At 44.1% G+C, this 18802-nt stretch overlaps 1 protein-coding gene across 8 annotated transcripts in view; it reads right to left on the bottom strand.

Moving 5' to 3' along the window:
* Window positions 1-18802, bottom strand: part of CREB5 (cAMP responsive element binding protein 5) — an 839414-nt gene that overhangs the window by 274456 nt on the left and 546156 nt on the right. The gene's annotated exons all lie outside the window — the stretch shown is intronic.

Below are 18802 nucleotides of genomic sequence, written 5' to 3'. Positions count from 1 at the left end.
ACAGCTCTTCAATATTTACACTTAAGGGCAATGTCTATCACATGGTGATGCACCCCAAGCTTTGCACTGGTGCTTGTTCCTGTCTGCTTACTACTATTACAGTCATGTTTTGCTTCTGTTCCATGTGAAGGTCAAAGTAGGCAACAAGCAGAGCAAATCAGAGCTTTACAAATCCATCACCTGACGCAATTCTCCTTGAGTTTTGTTACACAGGAACAACACTTGAAAGTTCATTCTCTAAACTTTAGTAAAGGTAGGAATTCAAAAAACTGGTATACACACATTTACAAGGCCAATAACAATAATCCAAGCCATTGGCAATAGTGCTGATTTACAAAACGAAAAATCAGAGCCAATGGATAACAGTAAACGGCTTTGGCTGAGGGAGAACAATGTCCAAAGATCCAAACAGTATATGTAAGCAAATGAGTGAAGGTCAAATCGAGTAACAAACTTCCACTGTGCTTAGCTATCCGGATTCCAACAGTCTAATGTACATCCCAACACCAGACAAAGGAATACAGGCAGCCATACACTGGTCGATTTGCCATCAGATCGACCAACAGATAGACCCCTCTCTGATTGAATCTAATCAGAGAGGGATCGTATGGCTGCCTTTACTGCAAACAGATTGTGAATCAACTTCAGCATGAAATCGATCACAATCTGTGAAGCTGCCACTGCCCCCCCCCCCACCAGCTTGACATTACCTGCTCCAACCGGCGCGACTCCACGGGTCTACGCTGTCTTCTTCTCCGGGCTGGGCTCCGGGTCCGGCTGGCTTCACTGAACTTCCTGTCTGGGGAAGTTTAAACAGAAGAGGGCACTCTACTGTTTAAACTTTCTACAGGGACAGGAAGTTCAGCTAAGCCAGCCGGACCCGGAGGGGAGTCGTGGCGGCAGAACAGGTAATGTATTGCAGCTAGAGTTGGTCGTCGGGCATTCGAACGCTGCTATCGACGCACTCCCGACCCGCCAGCGATCGAGCAAAATCTTCCGCACGGACGGATCGACGGGAATCGACGGGAACGATTGATTTCAGATGGAAATTGATCGTTCTGTCAGCTTTTGCGCAATGTTTTCACAGCAGATTCGATCACAGTGATCGAATCTACTGTATATCGGCGGGAAAATCGTTAGGTGTATGGGCCCCTTAAGGCTTACCAGTCGCATACAACCCACATTATAAGGTTGTATGGAGAGCTTTAGTACCCAAGGTTATTGCGTAAGTCCTCCAAGCTCAAGGCTATGGTCCCCTCCTCCAATTGGTATCAGTACGGTGTAGGAGGTGTGAACATAAAAAAATAACAGCAGTACTAAGTGTAGACTGCTTTATTTCTAAAATTGTATCAGAACAGATATGGGAAGGAGACGGGCAGCACTTTTTACCTCAGATGGTGTGAGTTGGGACTGTGCATGCACAATGGCCTACAACCCAGCCAGATCACGGTCTTCACAGTGGCGCAACAGAGGGGACCGGACAGACACAAAGGGAACAGATGGACTACAGGAGGCTGGAGGAAGCCCCAGGTATGTAAAAATATTTTCCTCCAAATTGCCTCAGGTTTACTTTACATGAAATCTCCAATTTGAAAAAGTTAAACATTATCCCCAGGTCAGCTCAACTCATTACACACCTTTATAAATAGACCCCTGAGTGAACTCAGCAAAATCTTGAAAACTATGTCATTTCAAAAGCAAACAGAAAACAAAATTGTTATTATAGTGACTACATAATATGTTGGTGGATCCTTTCTACATTTTACTTTTATTCTGCCTGAAATAGTTCACCTTAAATCTTTATAAACCTCATGAGTAGATCTGGAGAGGCCATGTTATACACCCCAGTGGAGAATATGCACGCTACTGCCCCACTGCCTCAGTTCAGTACCATATGCATGTGTACCAAAGTGCCTATCATATGTCCTCAACCAAGACTGGAGTTCAGGTTCAAGTCCTACACAGGATTTACATTTTTGCAGGTATCTTTATATGAATGTATCCAGAAAAGCACAAAGTCCAGAGCTATAAAGCCCAATACTTGCTTATTATGCATTGCCATAGGAGCTGCTCGTCTGGCAGTAATCATATTGACAGTTTATGTTCAGCAAACTGCATATAACATGACTGTAAAAAGGCTTTCTATCATAACGAGTAGCTAATGTATGTAGAAATCTGAAATATGTGCTGAGACAGAGAGAAAGGCTTTGATACGTAACACAAGCTGATCACATCGGACTCATAAGCTCTAAAGGAACTATGCATTTCATTAACTGGTCAAAATGCTACTTTACAGCTCTTAAATATTCGCACTTCAAGGTGGTGTCTATCAGAGGTGATGCACCACGTGCTTTAGTGTTAGGCTCTGGTGCTTGCTCCTGTCTGCTTACTACACACAGTCATGTTTTGCTTCCGTTCCATGTGAAGGTCAAAGTAGGCAACAAGCAGAGCAAATCAGAGCCTTACAAATCCATCACCTTATTGGAAATACAGCAAAGTCCCCGTTATCCGCCACACACCGGGATTGGCTGATGCCGGATAAGAGTGCTTTCTGGTCGCTTGAGATTCAATGTTAAAAATAGGCCTAGCTAATATTGTACTATACCCCACTCTATACACATAACATAAACTCTGGATTAATGTTAAAATACAGTCATCTTCCTGTCCTGCTGGTGGCCTGTGTCCTTCAGGCGGGCTTTGTCCTGACTGGTGGCCTCTGCACACAATCCTGGTACCTGGGAGAAGTCTGCAGGGCACAAGGAAGATACTAGCAAAACAATAACATAAAGACTGAAGCTGGGGCCTTGATTTAGAGCTGTAGCTGTGAATGGAGGGGGTCTGGCACAGTGATCCGTCCGCCGACTAATTTTTGCAAAAGAAAGGTCCTCCAAGGCTTCTGAGAGGTGAGGAGAGCTGGGGAGGCCTTGGGGGAGCCCCGAAATCCAGATATTTGTAAAGATTTTCTGGCAATCAGGGCTAGAAACTGGCTGCAAACTGCTGTAAGTCTCAGGGCCCGTTCAGATCAGAAATGCGGATGGCCATGCGTGCGGAACGCGTGCGGACCGCAACGCATACGAACGCATGGCCATCCGCGTTTGTGTGCGTTGCGTGGCTGATCCCATCACTGAAAAGTGAATGGGACAGCCACGCGTTTTTGCAAAATCTGCGTGCAGCATGCGTTCCCGGACCGCACAGGTCCGGAACGCATGCAGTGTGAACATCAGACATTGCACTCTATGCAATGTCTGATGTCGTGCGTTTTGGCCACCTGCACGCGTTTCCAAAACGCGGCTGGAAACGCGTGCAGTGTGAACGGGCCCTCAAGCAGCCTCAGGTGCTGGTTGCTTGAGACTTCAAGTTAGTGGAATTCCGGATAACTGGGATTGTGCTGTATCGCAATTCTTCTTGAGTTTTGTTACACCGGAACAACACTTGAAGGCTCATTCTCTAAACTTTAGTAAAGGTGGGAACTCCAAAAACTGGTATACATCTGGCAGTAATCATATTGACAGTTTACGTTCAGCAAACTGCATATAACATGACTGTAAAAAGGCTTTCTATCATAACTAGTAGCTAATGTACGTAGAAATCGGAAATATGTGCTGAGATACAAAGAGAAAGGCTTTGATAAGTAACACAAGCTGAGCAAGCAATTTTTCCATAGAATTGGAGCGCCCATAACTGGTGTTCTGGATCCGTTTGCTAGCAGCAGGCCTGGCGTAGAGTGAAAAAGAAACATACATGTTGATTTCTGTTCAGCTCAATAGTTATGCTAATAACAGCTTTCCACATTCTATAATTTTTAATTGTGTCCTCGGGGACTATGAAAGGAAGGCAATGCTGTGCCCTTAACAGTTTATAATACTTGCGTACCTACCTTTATTGCTGGTAAACCCAAATCTCTACAGGCTAAATTCCGAGTTTTACAAATAAAATAGTTTTTTTCTCTGCAGCTATTTTTCTTTTTATCAGCCTAAATCCCACATGGACCTAACAGCCGGTTTATGTCAATGGCTTGAAGTTATTGTTTTCAGATTGTCACCACATAAAATAGCATAAACATTAAAACAAATGTTTGTAGTAATAAGGAAACTTCAAATACTGCTCCACTGTGAATACAATAGCTTTATTCTTTGGCAGTACAATGTTCATGCATGCTCTGTAAAGAAATAGCAGCCGTATAAAATGTCCAACCCTTTTCTAATTATTGATAAGATACAGGCACATTTATTTAATGGAAATAGCTTGTTTTTTATGTAACGCTTATTTATAGCATATTCAGATTGGTGATTCAAAAAGGAAGTTAGAATAACTACAGTCACCACAAAACAAATGATCTACCTTCCATGAAGAAAAAATTATATATAGGCCCGCCCCATATAAAACGGGCGCTAGGCCACGGCAGTGACACCCCCCCCCCCTCACAACGCACATGTCCTGTGCACACAAAACTATTATAAAATAAACACAGCGCACATGTACTCTTCTCGATAGTCGATATGCTTCTCCACTCCTCCACCTGTATGCACTCAAAGTGCAAATACAGCAAACAGGGAGGCTTTTAGTGGAATATACACACATTTTATTGCTGGATAAAAGGTACAGACAGGCAACCTGAGGATAGAGCAAACAGGGAGGCTTTTAGTGGAATATACACAAGTTTTATTGCTGGATAAAAGGTACAGACAGGCAACCCGAGGATAGGCACTTACTTTAAGAGGGTCCTAATCCACTTAGGACACTCCCTGGCTGGTAACGCTTCCCACCTGATGTGGTGCTATGGATAAACCCCCTGAAGACGGCAGTAGCCGAAACTAGTCAGGACAGGAGCGGGCAACAAAGATACAGGTTCGAGTTGAGGGGCCATAGTACCACATCAGGTGGGAAGCTTTACCAGCCAGGGAGGGTCCTAAGTGGATTAGGACCCTCTTAAAGTTAGTGCCTATCCTCGGGTTGCCTGTCTGTACCTTTTATCCAGCAATAAAACTTGTGTATATTCCACTAAAAGCCTCCCTGCTTGCTCTATTTGCACTTTGAGTGCATACAGGTGGAGCAGTGGAGAAGCATATCGACTATCGAGAAGAGTACATGTGCGCTGTGTTTATTTTATATTACTGACTGTTTGGATGCCAGGATTCGTCCTCACACAGCAGCACTGCACTGATTTTTTACTTGGGGCGCCACGGTTATTATTTAGAAAAATACACACAAAACTATTGCTTGCTTGGCAATTAGAAAAAGCTATTATTTCCCACAATGCAATAAGGTTCACAGACAACAAACTGTCAGGACAGGACGCACAGACACAGGAGGACACAGGGACAGGGGTTTTATTATATAGGATATATATAGGAGCTAGTGTTGTCCGGATCATGAACGATTCGGATCTTTGATCCGAATCTATTTTGTGAGTTGAATCATCCGAATCATCAAAATGAGTGATTCGGATCGAAAAAGGGGCGGGGCAAGGAGCGACACACCCCCCTCTCAGCGGGCAGCGGGGTCCTGGAAGCAGAGCAGGGATGGATAGCTGAGTTGGAGGGGAGCCAGCCTTGCAGCCAAAGGTAGATGAGAGAGAGGGGACATCGGTGCCACTGCCAGATATGTGTAGAGCACACATACTGGCTGAAATGTGCTGCTCATTATAGGCTGTCTATTCCTACTTGTGCACAGTGATCACATTGGAAACTTTTGGCTCAGCTCAGGATAGCTCAGTAACTGCAGGCACTGTGATTGAAAGGCAATATGATCCTACTGCACTCGGCACTAAACAGCTGCACTTATCTTCTGGGAATGCTGTGGGGAATGCTTTCTTTTACTGCGACGTTTGCTTTCAAAGTACACAGATGAGCATATAGGTGATATATATGTAAAGCATATGATTGCAGCATGTGGGTATTGTGTGCAAACAAACATTTCTGCTCTCTGCTCGTCCCTCCTCCCGTCTCTGTCCACTCCCTGCCCTCTGTCCATCTTCTCCCCTTCTCTGTGTGTCCACCCCCCTCCCCTTCTCCTGTCCACGGCAGGGAAAGACCTGTCCTGCTATTCATTTCACCCCCGAATGCTTCGTTAGTAAAATGATCCGAGATTCGGATCAAAGATCCGGATCTCTTCAATGATCCGATTCGAATCATCCGGATCATTGAAAAGATCCGAACTTCCCATCTCTAATAGGAGCTCACAAAATGTATGCACACTTGAAAATGAAAAATAAATGCATAAAAATGTTATGGCTAGATCTATATACTGTAAATATAAAAAGGCACCTGTAAGGCGTGCTTGAAGTATGCAACCACATTAGGTTTCATTTCTGAACACTTCTGCCTGCATAGCATTGACTAGCGTGTCCACAGGGATTGCTTTGTATGATACAGTATTTTATTTTCTTCATGTAATGTGGCCAGTATAGGTGGATTTCCACCGTAGACCACATCCTGTAAGGTACATACACATGCTCAATTACTTTCGCTCACAAGGATCGGAACTTGATATTTCAGGTGACAGTGTGGGGTGACCGCTACACAATTGCATTGCTGGCAGAAGGAGGGATCCCAGCAATGGATACTTTCTGTTTCAAAACTAAAAAAAAACCTCTTCGTTTAATTTTTTTTTTTTTTTAAAACAAATTTTATTTTATTTTCTGTTACAAACATTCAATATGTTAAAAGATGAACATGAGTGATCGAACAAATTTAGATACAGCTATATGGGATTGATTGCGTTAAGCTTCACATGTTAAGCGCTCATTTGTTCGTGATATCAAGAACTATATACTTCTTGCTTTTTCCCCACTCCTCCCCCCCAACCCCCCCTCTCCCCTCTGTCATCTCTTTGTGTGTTTCTTAAACAACATTAATTTTAGGAAATAGCCAACTTGCCCAATGTTCCTTGTAGGTGACTCGTCAGATACCACTTAGTGTATTTGAAATGTTCCATTATATTTTTAATTTCAGTATCCGAAAAAGAGATTAAAATAAACATTTTCCATTTTCTGAAAAAGCCCGTTGTCTTTTTGTCTTTTTGGATGATTGCTTCCAATTTGTCCTGGTTGAAAAGATGATAAAGTTCTTCCTTGACATCCCAGACCGTCGGGACATTGGGGTAAATCCATTTATTGAAGATGACTTTGCGAGAGGCTATTATAATCAAGTGCACTAGATTACTGGGATTAGATATATGTGGACCGGGGTTCTCCCGTCCCTGGGGTTCAACATAATTAAACAATAGCATAAGTGGATCCAAGGTCAGCTGAGTTTTACACATATGTTTGACATAGATAATAATATCACTCCAAAACTTTACAATCATCGGACAAGCCCACAAACAATGAAAGACATCCGCATCTTGCAATGAGCACTTGGGGCACCTAGGCGAGTAGTACGCCGGAGGAGTTTTATATTTAATGTTGAAGGCATATTTTGCTCTGTGAATAAGCTTCAGTTGCGATTCCCTCCATTGTTCCCCTGGTACTATTTTATGTACTGTTCTATACCCTTCTAGAATTTTCCCTTCAATATCGTCTATGGGCATGTCTTTTTTCCATTTAGATAGATTGTTTAACGATTTGTCTGCAATTTTTATTTCCTGGAGTCTGGAGTGGATTTCAGAAAGTGATACCTGGTAAGTTTGTGGGGAGATAAATCTATCAAATGCGTCTGGCATCGCTATATCAGTGATATTAGTTATTTTGCTGCGTATAAAGGATTTTAGCTGGCAATAATAAAGGAAATGACTTTTGGGGATATTGAATTTGGCTCTTAATTCCTGAAATGATAAGATTCTCCCCCTACGCATATCACAGAGCTGCCCCAAGCGTTCGATTCCCCTATCTAGCCATGACAAAAACCCTCCATGGGCTATACTGGCCGGAAACCCTGGTGTTCCCCAGAATGGCATGTATTTGGAGACCTGTTGTGGTACCCCATAGATTTTCCTTATCGCCCTCCATGTTTGAACGGTATCCTTAATAACTTTGCTATTTTTTAGTTTTGGGGGCATATGTTTTTGGGGGGTGTGTAGGAGGCCAGCTAAAGACCAGGGGTCTGCAAAGGATGCCTCGAGTGAGTAGTTGGAGTAGATGCTGCTCTTATTAAGCCAGTCTCTCACGTGTCTAGCAAGACAAGCAAGGTTGTAGCGACGAATGTCTGGGATTGCCAGGCCTCCCCATATTCTGGGGAGTGTTAGTTTGGTTAGAGCTATTCTGGGTTTTTTATTTTTCCACAGGAACCTGGAGAAAGCTCTGTTGAGTTCTTTTATATCTGAATGTCTCAGCAGTAAAGGGATAGTCTGCAAGGGGTAGAGGAGTCTACCAAATGTGACCGACTTTATCAGGGCTGCCCTGCCTGCCAAGTTGATAGGCAAGTTCTCCCACCTCATTAGTTGTCGTTTTAGGTCTCTGATCAAGGGATCATAGTTAAGAGTGTATAGCATGTTTGGGTCTTTATGGATTTTAATTCCTAGGTATGTAATAACCGATTTAACCTTAACCGAGAGATGGTTTAAGTTATGCCTGGGTGCACAGAGGGACAGGTATAAAAGTTCACTTTTAGAGACATTAATCTTGAAGCCGCTAAAAGTGCCCACTTCTTGTATGACTTTAAGGGCTATTTCTAGTTGAGATGCCGGGTCTTTCAAAAACAACAAAATATCATCGGCGAACATGGCCTGACTAATCAATTCATTACCCACTTCTATGCCTGGTATGTGTTTCTCTAATTGTTGGATCAGGGGTTCTAGGGCTAGATTAAAGAGTAAGGGAGACAGAGGGCATCCCTGTCTTGTTCCTTTCTCTAGGGGGAAAGCTTCAGAAAGAAATCCTGGTGTGTAGATTTTTGCTTTTGGGTTTGTATGCATTGCACTAATTAGCTTTCTTATTGTTCCCTGTATATTCATTTTATCTAGTACTTTATCTAGCCAGGTCCAATTTACATTATCAAAAGCTCTTCGTTTAATTTTACTTGGGCTGTGGTCACAGGACTAACTATGACTACAGGAAGCTTCCAACTCAGATGCATGCTGGGAGAAAAATCTATGATGAAGGCTCACTGCAATTTTCTCTAGTGTTCAGGTGTGTCACTAGAGTACCTAGTCACCGAGGTACTTGGAAGGCAAAAGGAACAATCAAGAGCCCCTACTAGTGTAGTATTTTAACACAAAATATTTGGTGAATTCAGAAGAAAAGGGTACTCACAAAGGTGGGTTACCACTAAGGCAACCACTGTATGAGCAGGTGGGGAGATTGAACCCAACCCCGGTCGGGTTAAGAAGCCGCTCTCTGTAGGAGGAAACGGATAGGAGTAACATGCATCCACCAAGGGTGGACTACAAGACTTAGCGAAAACTCCAAACAACGCAACGAGTTTCACGGATATTCCGGAGGTGCTTTTGCTTGCTAAGACTCTTAGGCAGTTTCTCCTTTTTATTGCCTGATGAAGCGGGCAAATATCCATGATATCAATATCCATATCCAAGTACTTTTTAAACTTTATTCAACAGGATAAAATCCGTACCTTACAAATTTAACAAAGCTCTCTGAACTTTTGAAATTTGCTGGTGAAGGCGACATAAAGTTCTACTAATGCTTGGTTAAATGTGCACCGGACACTCCAGCAATTTTCCACAAACCCAGGCAGCATTGGTTGAAATCAAGCCAACCCAGAATCTGACAAACATTTGGACAGGTTTGTGTTCTGGTTGCTGAGGAAGGTACAGGGTATGAAGAAGCACAAGTATCTCAGTAGTGAGGAGCTAGGGCCTCTCGTCTATTGTACCAAGAATTTGCACTTTTAACATTTTTGTTTTGCAAGAATGGAATAGAATTTGAAATGCACATTTATTCTAAAATTAATAAAAATCATCTGCGCTGACAATAGTGGCCATGACCTAGGACTTTGCATGCTTTTTACAAGTATTAACATTTATTTCTACAGTAGATGTGTTTTCAAGGAACCATCGGTTAGTTCTAGAATCCAGAATCAAAACTGAATTATACCAAAGTACATTGATACAAACTGAAATGGTGAATACAAGAGAAATAAGTTTTCCCTAAACTTCAGAAAAGCCCCCCTAAGGTGGGAAAAAGTGAGTGGATTCTAACCCTAAATAAAACTCACTCAAAGCCCCCACTCACTCATATCGTACACTATATGCCCTGTGCTGCAAGACTTGACCTCTGTCCTTCTTTCGGTTCCTTGCACTGTGAGATAAACCTCATGTAAGATATTGCAAACATAAACTAAACACTAGTTATCACAAAATGAGGAAAACAAATAGAGTCAGGCAGAGCCGGGACAAGGTCCTCCAGCACCCAAGGCTGAGACACCAAAGTGCTCCCCTCCATCCCTGCCACCCCAGCTGTCACACACGGATTGCTATTAGACTAAGAGGGCCACAGGGCCCACAACCTCCCCAACACCTTAATATCTAGTTATCTGGCTTGCAGTCACTGCCATGTATCCCCTTTTCGTATTTCTTTCTGCTTCAAACACAATTAGGAATGACAGCTGAATGAATTCTGCGCCCCCTCCTACACTGCGCCCTGAGGCTGGAGCCTCTCCAGCCTATGCCTCGGCCCGGCCCTGGAGTCAGGATTGCCAAGTGGTATCCTGATTCACTGCCTTGCCCAGACATCAATACAGACTGGATAATATTAGAAGTATTTCTACAGATGTACAGGAAAGATTAAAAGGATAGCCGTAAACATCAGGCATTCAGTGCCACGGATTATGTTAGCGCCTTATAAATCAATAATAATAATTTGCTGGCCCTACAGTATATTTACTAACGATACAAAAAAGTTCACTTGTTAAAGTTATTATCTGAATAAAGCATAACAGGGCTTTAGTCACTAATATATTGTTAGTGTGCAGAAAGCACACATATACATTTTACAGGGTGTCACGGAAGCTACATCACTCATGTTGTATAGTTTGCGTATTTTATGTAATACACACACTACGTACTTCGGGTTACAATCATTAAAGCTTATGTGCTCTATCTGCCCTTGTAAGTTTTATCACAATAAATACACCCATAGGGGTTGATTCACTATAACAAATAGCGAGTGTTACCTCATGTAACGCTCACTATCTCCTTTTGCTCCCCTTACTGCATGCTTAGCATGCCTTATCAGAGTTAACATGCCTTATCAGAGTTAATGTGCCTTATCAGAGTTAAAGGGACACTTAAGCCAGGAATAAAATATCAGTTTTACTTTCCTGGGGCTTCTACCAGCCCCCTGCAGCCATCCCATGGCCTCGCAGTCACTCACGGAGCCTCCGGATCCCCCGCCGCCAGCTAGTTTTGTTTTCGCAGACAGGGAGTCGGCGGGCTTTCTGCGCCTGCACAGGCCTGGCCACTCATTTCCTTCTTCATGTTCCCTTCCTCACAAACATTCTGCATAGGACAGACACTATTGCAGACGGGAACGCAAGAAAAATATGCGTGGCCAGGCCTGTTGGGCCTGTCAGCGGAAACAAAACTAACTGGCGGTGGGGGACTGGAAGCTCCGTGAATGATCGCGAGGGCACGGGACGGTTGCAGGGGGCTAGTAGAAGCCCCAGGAAAGTAAAACTGATTTTTGTATTCCTGGCTTAAGTGTCCCTTTAAAGTACCTTATCAAAGTTATCATGCCTTACCAGAGTAGCATAGCAAGCGCTACAAACGTATGTCTGCTAACTGTCAATGCTGAGAGCTCCACTCATCCTGCCCTGAGCCCCTGCGGGTCCAATCACTTTAAAGGACATTATCCCCGCACTTTGATTGGCCCAAAAGGCTGCCTGTCAAAATTCCTGTCAAGCGACAAGCAGCCTATTGGGCCAATCAAAGTGCGAGGATAATGTCCTTTAAAGTGACTGGACCCGCAGAGGCTCAGGGCAGGACGAGTGGAGCTCTCGTCATTGCCAGTTAGCAGGCATATGTTCGTAGAGCTTGCTATGCTACTCTGATAAGGCACATTAACGTTGATACGGCACGTTAACTCTGATAAGGCACGCTAAACCTGCAGTAAAGGGAGCAAAAGGAGCTATCGAGCGTTACAACACATAATGTAGCACTGAAATTCTGTGAAAATTAATCTCTAATTAATAAAAATAAAACAAGTACTGGTTAGAGATGGCTCGAACCTCCGATTTTCGGTTCGCAAACCGCGAACTTCCACAAAAGTTCAGTTTGTGAGAACTTTCGCGAACCGCAATAGACTTCAATGGGGAGGCGAACTATGAAAACTAGAAACATTTATGCTGGCCACAACACCTGGAGGGTCTAACACCTAGAGGGGGGCATGTCAGAGTGGGATACTCCCCGGGAAAAATCAGGATTTGACACACAGCAGCGTGTAATTAGAGTACTGCTTCACACTGACACACCAAACTCACTGTGTAACACACCACAAACAGCTGTTTGTGTTGTGACAGCCGTGCTGGACTGGTGTGCACCATGGCCAGAGTGCAGGCGATGGCAGTTTTCAAGCCCATATGGTCGGGCTGAGGTAGCTGAATGACAGAACAACAGTGACTGAGTGTCCAGCTGATCGAATTTGGTCTTTCCACAATGAAGCAACGACCTTATTATCTTGGGTGTTGCCATGCCAGCTTGTTCTGCAAATGTCCACACTGCGTGCGCTCACGTAGGTAGGTGGGTGCACTGCAGTGAACAACAGGTAATAGGTATATGCAGTGATGGGTATTACAATGTGCACCTATCACACACAGACAGGTACCGGACAGGCACAGTGACACTGCGTGCGCTCACGTGGGCAGGTGGGTGCACTGAAGTGAACAACAGGTAGGTATATGCAGTGATGGGCATTATAATGTACACCTGTCACACACAGACAGGAACGGACAGGCACAGTGACACTGCATGCGCTCACGTAGGTAGGTGGGTGCACTGAAGTGAACAACAGGTAGGTATATGCAGTGATGGGTATTATAATGTACACCTGTCACACACAGACAGGAACGGACAGGCACAGTGACACTGCATGCGGTCACGTAGGTAGGTGGGTGCACTGAAGTGAACAACAGGTAGTTATATGCAGTGATGGGTATTACAAATCTGCACCTGGCACAGTAGTAATTACCACCAAGGGGCCAAAGGCCAGTTGCGACTGACTGAGAGGGCTGTATATAATGCAAGTGGGCCACACACAAAAAAAAAAAAAATAGATCACAAGACCAAGATTAGATCTCAAAAGAGCTGTTGAAGGGTGCGTTTTTAGCAATAAGAATCAGCAAGGAGCAAGCTAACAAGCCTACATGAGCCTAACTAAACATTCCCAATATCTCTCTCTGCAGCAGCTCTCCCTTCTCTAATTACTGCAGGCACACGAGTGAGTGTAAAGCCTGACGCTGCCTGCGTTTTATAAGGGGGGGGGCTCCAGGAGGGAGTGTAGCCTGATTGGCTACAATGTGCCTGCTGACTGTGATGTAGAGGGTCAAAGTTGACCCTCATGATGCACTATGGGGGCGAATCGAACTTCCGGTAAAGTTTGCGGTTCTCCGCAATCGCGAACCCCAGAAGTTTGCTGGCAAACCGTTCGGGCCATCTCTAGTACTGGTAGCTTATTTAATAAGTTAGGTATAACCAGCGGTATAGCTATAGAGCTATGGGGCTCACTCCTGGACACAGGGGAGAAGCCACAGAAGAAAAATCTTTTTCTAAGCGTATAAGGCTATTTTAACAAATATTTGCGAGGATTTCTGGCGTATGTACCAAGGGAGCAAAATGAGTACAGGTCCACTTGAACAGTCTTACAGCATATAAGAAGTATTCCAGCAGTCCAAAAAATATTGACAGATAGTTCTAGGACTACACTTTGCACTTGATTTAAAAAAAATTAATACTATTTGGGGTAATGATATTTCTAGTAATAATTATCTGACTCAACTCAAACAAATTCCCTTTAAAGGATACCTGACTCGAGACAAAACTACCTAAAGTAAGCACAGAGGTATGTTCATGCTGGATCCAAGTACCCCTGAGTTATGACTGTTCCTCTCCTCATTCCCTTGGTCTCTGTAATTACTCCTTGAAATATTTGACTTTTTGCTCAAGTTACATTTTCAGACAGGAAGAACCTATAACCCTCCCAATTTCTCCTCTTAAAGTATACTTGAGGTGGAGTAAAATAAAAAATGAGATACTTACCTAAGAAGAGAGAAGCCTCTGGATCCTCCTGGCCCGACCGTTGCCACACTCAGACCCCCGGAACATATCCAGCAAAAGCTTGTATGATATGATATTGTGGCCGTGCTCCACTTCATGTACTGCGTCTGCTCGAGTATGGCTGGCCTGCACATTAAGCTGAAGCCGCTCATGCACCAATAGGAGTGCAGGCGTGAACTTCCAGAGGGTCACAGGCACCAGCAGTGGTCTGGAGGAGAAAGTAGGAAGCCTCTAAATGATCCAGAGGCTTCCCTCGTCTTAGGCAAGTATCTCACATTTACTCCATCTCTGTTTCTCTGTAAGGGGTGTGAATGGGACAGGAAGGGATGGGAATGGCAGGGTGCTAGCAGGGCTGGCACTGCTATAGGGGCAATGGGGGCAATCGCCCTGCGGCCCCGACTTCTGCTGGGGCCCCCGCACCACGACTCTGCTGCATGCTGCCTGCCCTCTCCACTCAAACTGCACCCTCCTTCTCTATGACCCAGCGCATTATGTGTAAATGCGCCACGCAGGGTCATAGAGAAGGAGGGAGAAAGCGTGCCTCAGAGTGCAGCTGATGCCCACCCACCGAGCCTGATAGGCAATTTCACTTGCAGGGCCCGGAGAGCGTTGCGGCAATCACGGGGGCGGGGGCTTAGCTTTGCACAGGGGAGCCGTAATGCTACAGTTTGCCCCTTAAACCGGCCTTGGGTGCTACAAGGGAACATTGCAGCAAGCCTGCCTCTTCCTGTCTGAGAATTTGACCTCAGATTTTTCATGGGGGGATTACTGAGACCGAGGAAACGTTGAGATAGATGGACAATGCACTGAGGTATAGGTAGCTTTGACTCCGGTTAGGTGTGCTTTAAAACCGAGCTTTCAAAAAAAATGTGTACTTTAATTTTAAAAGTGAAATACTTTTGCCCATAATTCAACTTGTAAAGGTGAGTTACAAGAATGGTGACTACCCCAAGGAAATTACAAACAGACAGGTAAGGCTCAGCTTCCCCTCACAGAATTATCTCACTTGCTCCAAAAATCAACCTGCATTTCTTCTTGCCAAAAAATCTGAGCTTAATAAAAACACTTCAAAATCACTATTATTTACTACAAAGCAAATGAAAGCCTAATAATAACTCAAGCTAATTCTTAAAGCAATCATGCTGATCACTGCAAATTACAAGTACAGGCAGGACCATACATACAAACAGGTTCAATGTGTTTGTAACCTGAGTCCTGTGCTAAATATGGTGAAATATAGATCATTTTTTGGGGGAGAACTCTAGATTCGGACATATAGGGCTTGATTCACAAAGCGGTGCTAATTGTTAGCACGCCTGTGAAAACCCCCTTAGCACGTCTACAGTAGCTTTTCACGCGCAAAACTTTACACGCGCAAAACTTTATGCGCGTAAAACTTTACGTGCACACTGCACAGAGCGCAGGGCGCTCCGTGCGAAGTGACCATTAAAGCCTATGGGACTTAGCGCGCGCATAGGACTTTGCGCGCGGAAAACTTTGCGCGCGTAAACTTAGCGCGCGATCTGATTGAGAAATCCAGTGCTAAACTACTTAGCACCCTGGTTAGCACGTCTAAAGACTTTAGACGTGCTAAGTAGGTTAGCACTGCTTTGTGCATCAAGCCCATAGTGTACACTATGTTTTTGGTTGTTTTCAATGTGCTTTTAAAGTTTTTAACTACCTGTACAGTTTATACAATACTCAGGGCCGGATATGTACTTTTTACCACCCAAGGCCCACTATCACCGGCTGTCCCCCGGAATGACAGAATCCTAACCCCACCTTCTCCAACATGGCAGGGAATAGATCGTAGGCTCCTGAGGACAGTTAGGCTGTAAATTTGCTGCAATCGCAATTTTTCAAAAAATAGTGTTCGTGGCAATTTTATCACGATTTTAATGTAAGTCAATGGGAGATTTAAAAAAACACGCTCAGAAAGCGCTGGTGGTCACAAAAGCATGCAGAAAGGGCTTACATTATGTCTACAGCCGGGTTTAGATTGTAAGCTCCTTGACGCGTGGCACATTCGGTGAGTTAGGCAGTTCAGAGATCACTGTAAGTGCCCTTCGCCGCCCCTTCACTCCCCGAGTGTAAGTTATGGCAGTTGGTAGCTGCCCACTGCTATGTACAAACTCTGTGTAACGGGACAAATATTCAGCAGGCTAAGTGCTACTGCCACCCTGCTGCCCGCCCCTTACTTTTCTGGTGCCCGAGGCCTTGGCCTTTGTGGCCTTGCCAGAAATCCGGCCATGACAATACTGTAACATTTAACAACAAAAATGTGTAATACAAAAACAGTAAGGTATATTTTGTACATTAAGTCAACTTTGTTTGTATCTCTGAAACGCTGTAACTTGCGTTGTTTGTAAGTAGGGGACTGCCTGTATTAAGATGCGTACACACCTTTGATGGATGTCACCAGTCGGGGATCAGGATCTGATCCGTTTGGGCGACATCGCTGAGCCGGGCTGCACACACATGTCAGCTGTGAAGCTCATGATGCAATGTGTTGCTATGCAGGGGAGGGACGACGGATAGACAAGGAGCATCGCGTGCTTGACCTCATGCGATGACTGGGGGAGCACCGCAAACAATGGGATTGGCGGGGGATCGGCACTGCTTTGGTTGAGTACATCTCCCATGCAGATTGCTCATTGCTCGCCGGCTGCCGTACACAAGCCTGATTATTGCGTGTGTATGGGCCTTTACTATTGGAAATGCAAGGTGGTAACACAACTGATATTCCCTGACACATTTTCCATTAGCCAGTTAGCAGAATACCAAACAATATTTTTTATAAGAAACAGAGTTAGAGTTCTGCTGGATCACAGAGATTCTTCACCTTCTGTAAATCAATCTCTGTATCTTTAATATATAAATCAGTTTTTGCATCTGCTCGTATTTCATAATAACAGTCTGCATAATGCATCATGTGTTGCTTGTATACTGCAGCCGTACATTTCAGAAGCAATAATGGACATGCTGTTTGCTTCACGCATCAAGTGTGTCTTGACGCTTCATGATAATAATCCTTTTTTATATGTCTCCTGGCTGGAAAACAAAACACACTTTTCAGGCCTATTTCCTCAATTAGACTCAAGTAAGATAATCCATGTGAAGCTGGAGATATAGATGTTGTCCTGTCAGTCAGCTGAAGGAAACCCATTATATCAGCGTCCCAGAGTGCCCAGACAGGAAGAGGAGGAAATGCTCCTTTTTGACATTTGCAGATTGGCAGGTGATGTAAACCAGCTAAGGGTAATTTTTCTCTCCCACATTTTTCATGATTAATTCCCCCCCTCCCCCCTTTTAATTTTTGGTGCACGACAGAGCTGTCTTAAAGGCACATTCTTTCCTTTGATTAAGCTTCAGAGGGACTGATGAGTAACATTTTGGGACTCCATGTAACAATTTTACATCAGGAAGACTGATACAGTTTAAAGCTGTCAACACCCCATCACAGCCCGAGGCAGCGCTTGTCAGGAGCCTCACGGTGCATTCAAACTATGCATAATCTAATAAAGCTATTATGCGTGTATCAGAAATGATTGGACATGAACAGGAAAGCAAGAGCATCCTCACATTAACATGACGTTGTCATTCACTGAAAATATAATACGAGCTGTTTTTGAAGTTAATACTAGATGGGTGCAGAGAGGTCTGTAAGGGCCCCCTGATCTCCTGGCTAACTAACTGGGCTTGAGGATAAAAGACAAGATTGCTTGGGGGCTTCTGAGACTGAGAACAGTAGAAAAGCTGCTGCATAATCCCAACACCAAATTGCCAGAAACCGCATACATGCAAAAACAGCGCCGGGAAATTTGGGCGCAGGGTGAAGCTGAAAAACGGCTTACCCTGCTCCTGTAAAAGTCTTGGAAGTGTTAATTACTACTCCCCCTCCAGGCCGCTATGCACTCAGGGAAAGACGTAATTCAGCTGCCAGCTATTGGTGGCAGTTGAATTATGCTGTTTTTATAGTAATTTGGGTGCCCTTTTTTGATGGTGCCCAAAATACTATCTGAGCGCCGCGATAGCCATAATTCACATTACAGCCTATGGCGGCGCATGGTGCATCCACATTTCCGTGTGCTGTTTGTGTCTGTCTTGAAAAAAACTGGCAGGTCAGGACTACAAATTTAAGATATTTTCACTCACATGAATCCTAATGTTAATGGCAAGATGTTGAAGATAAACTGGTCTGGAACGTGGTTTTGTTATGCTGGTTTCAGTGTGTATCCCCCTCCCCCCAGCTTAATAATGCCCAGGTAAGAGGTGTCTCAGACCCCTAGACCTTTAACAATTAATATTTGAACATTGCATTAACTACCTAAAAAGTAATCCCAAGGTTAGAGTGGTGTGGAGGCTGCTGCATTTATTTATTTTTTTAAACAATACCAGTAGCCTTCCAGTCCTGATGACCTTCTGGCATTAGTAGTGTCTGAGTCATACATCTGGAACAAGCATGAGGCTAATGCAGTCAGATTTGAGTCAGAGCACCATATCTGCATGCTTGTTTAGGGTCTGTGGCTAGAGCAACACAAGTACCTTGCATTGTTTAAAAGGAAATAAATATAGCAGCCTCCATATCACTCTCACCGCGGTTTACCTTTAAAGCTGCAACAGATCTTTCTTTTTC

The sequence above is a fragment of the Hyperolius riggenbachi genome, chromosome 5, assembly GCF_040937935.1.
Source record: "Hyperolius riggenbachi isolate aHypRig1 chromosome 5, aHypRig1.pri, whole genome shotgun sequence".
In the NCBI taxonomy this organism is placed as follows: Eukaryota; Metazoa; Chordata; class Amphibia; order Anura; family Hyperoliidae; genus Hyperolius; species Hyperolius riggenbachi.
Note: the sequence above shows the minus strand (reverse complement) of the source record. Positions and strands in the feature narration are given on the sequence as shown.